Source organism: Schistocerca gregaria, chromosome 3 (genome assembly GCF_023897955.1).
Source record: "Schistocerca gregaria isolate iqSchGreg1 chromosome 3, iqSchGreg1.2, whole genome shotgun sequence".
In the NCBI taxonomy this organism is placed as follows: domain Eukaryota; kingdom Metazoa; phylum Arthropoda; class Insecta; order Orthoptera; family Acrididae; genus Schistocerca; species Schistocerca gregaria.
The window spans coordinates 872,072,806-872,076,051 of record NC_064922.1 but is presented as its reverse complement, the minus strand read 5'-3'; positions in this window follow the sequence as shown (position 1 = coordinate 872,076,051).

Sequence of the window (3,246 nt, the reverse complement as noted above, 5' to 3'; positions counted from 1 at the left end):
ACACGCATACGACCATCATTGGCACCAAGGCAGAAGCGACTCTCATCGCTGAAGACGACACGTCTCCATTCGTCCCTCCATTTACGCCTGTCGCGACACCACTGGAGGCGGTCTGCACGATGTTGGGGCGTGAGCGGAAGACGGCCTAACGGTGTGCGGGACCGTAGCCCAGCTTCATGGAGACGGTTGCGAATGGTCCTCGCCGATACCCCAGGAGCAACAGTGTCCCTAATTTGCTGGGAAGTGGCGGTGCGGTCCCCTACGGCACTGCGTAGGATCCTACGGTCTTGGCGTGCATCCGGGCGTCGCTGCGGTCCGGTGCCAGGTCGACGGGCACGTGCACCTTCCGCCGACCACTGGCGACAACATCGATGTACTGTGGAGACCTCACGCCCCACGTGTTGAGCAATTCGGCGGTACGTCCACCCGGCCTCCCGCATGCCCACTATACGCCCTCGCTCAAAGTCCATCAACTGCACATACGGTTCAGGTCCACGCTGTCGCGGCATGCTACCAGTGTTAAAGACTGCGATGGAGCTCCGTATGCCACGGCAAACTGGCTGACACTGACGGCGGCGGTGCACAAATGCTGCGCAGCTAGCGCCATTCGACGGCCAACACCGCGGTTCCTGGTGTGTCCGCTGTGCCGTGCGTGTGATCATTGCTTGTACAGCCCTCTCGCAGTGTCCGGAGCAAGTATGGTGGGTCTGACACACCGGTGTCAATGTGTTCTTTTTTCCATTTCCAGGAGTGTAACTTGAAATTAAATAAATATTCCTACACCTGGACCATCGAACGATCTAACACGCATTATTAAATACATAAAAAATTAAATAAACATACATCAAAAGAATAGCAAACAAAGGTAGGCCAGTAACCTAATGTCTCTGTGCTTTCTAAAACACCGTACATATTTAACAAATTTCTTCATGAGTAGCATATATCGTATGCAGTAAATGAAGCAGGCAAAAAGGAATACAAACGTCTCAAAAATGAGATCGACAGGAAGTGCAAAATGGCTAAGCAGGGATGGCTAGAGGAGAAATGTAAGGATGTAGAAGCTTATCTCACTAGGGGTAAGATAGGTACTGCCTACAGGAAAATTAAAGAGACCTTTGGAGAGAAGAGAACCACGTGTATGAATATCAAGAGCTCAGATGGCAACCCAGTTCTAAGCAAAGAAGGGATGGCAGAAAGGTGGAAGGAGTATATAGAAGGTTTATACAAGGGCGATGTACTTGAGGACAATATTATGGAATTGGAAGAGGATGTAGATGAAGACGAAATGGGAGATACGATACTGCGTGAAGAGTTTGACAGAGCACTGAAAGACCTGAGTCGAAACAAGGCCCCCGGAGTAGACAACATTCCATTAGAACTACTGACGGCCTTGGCACAACCAGTCCTGACAAAACTCTACCAGCTGGTGAGCAAGATGTATGAGACAGGCGAAATACCCTCAGACTTCAAGAAGAATATAATAATTCCAATCCCAAAGAAAGCAGGTGCTGTCAGATGTGAAAATTACCGAACTATCAGTTTAATAAGTCACAGCTGCAAAATACTAACGCGAATTCTTTACAGACGAATGGAAAAACTGGTAGATGCGGACCTCGGGGAGGATCAGTTTGGATTCCGTCGAAATGTTGGAACACGTGAGGCAATACTGACCTTACGACTTATCTTAGAAGAAAGATTAAGAAAAGGCAAACCTACGTTTCTAGCATTTGTAGACTTAGAGAAAGCTTTTGACAATGTTGACTGGAATACTCTTTTTCAAATTCTAAAGGTGGCAGGGGTAAAATACAGGGAGCGAAAGGCTATTTACAATTTGTACAGAAACCAAATGGCAGTCATAAGAGTCGAGGGGCATGAAAGGGAAGCAGTGGTTGGGAAAGGAGTGAGACAGGGTTGTAGCCTCTCCCCGATGTTATTCAATCTGTATATTGAGCAAGCAGTAAAGGAAACAAAAGAAAAATTTGGAGTAGGTATTAAAATTCATGGAGAAGAAGTAAAAACTTTGACGTTCGCCGATGACATTGTAATTCTGTCAGAGACGGCAAAGGACTTGGAAGAGCAGTTGAACGGAATGGACAGTGTCTGAAAGGAGGATATAAGATGATCATCAACAAAAGCAAAACGAGGATAATGGAATGTAGTCAAATTAAATCGGGTCATGCTGAGGGAATTAGATTAGGAAATGAGACACTTCAAGTAGTAAAGGAGTTTTGCTATTTAGGAAGTAAAATAACTGATGATGGTCGAAGTAGAGAGGATATAAAATGTAGACTGGCAATGGCAAGGAAAGCGTTTCTGAAGAAGAGAAATTTGTTAACATCGAATATAGATTTATGTATCAGGAAGTCGTTTCTGAAAGTATTTGTTTGGAGTGTAGCCATGTATGGAAGTGAAACATGGACGATAACTAGTTTGGACAAGAAGAGAATAGAAGCTTTCGAAATGTGGTGCTACAGAAGAATACTGAAGATAAGGTGGATAGATCACGTAACTAATGAGGAGGTATTGAATAGGATTGGGGAGAAGAGAAGTTTCTGGCACAACTTGACTAGAAGAAGGGATCGGTTGGTAGGACATGTTTTGAGGCATCAAGGGATCACAAATTTAGCATTGGAGGTCAGCGTGGAGGGTGAAAATCGTAGAGGGAGACCGAGAGATGAGTACACTAAGCAGATTCAGAAGGATGTAGGTTGCAGTAGGTACTGGGAGATGAAGAAGCTTGCACAGGATAGAGTAGCATGGAGAGCTGCATCAAACCAGTCTCAGGACTGAAGACAACAACAACAATAACAGCATATATCGGATGTAAACAAAGACATAGATGAATAAATATCTTTATAAGCATGCTGCTACCATTTATCGTGTAACTGTGGAGTACTTAGTCGGCCGCAGTGACCGAGCGCTTCTAGGCGCTTCAGTCTCAAACCGCGCTAGTGCTACGGTCCCAGGTTCGAATCCTGCCGTGGGCATGGATGTGTGTGATGTCCTTAGGTTAGTTAGGTTTAAGTAGTTCTAAGTTCTAGAGGACGGATGACCTCAGATGTTAAGTCCCATAATGCTCAGAGCCATTTGAACCCTTTGAACTAATAGGTTTCTAATGACACGTCGATCGAGAAAATCGGATGAAGCGTTTAGATTTTGGAAATTCGTTGCTACGTGTTACTTGTACAATTTATCATCAGATACTAAACTTTAATCTAACAAAGATACTGAAAATCTGATTACTCC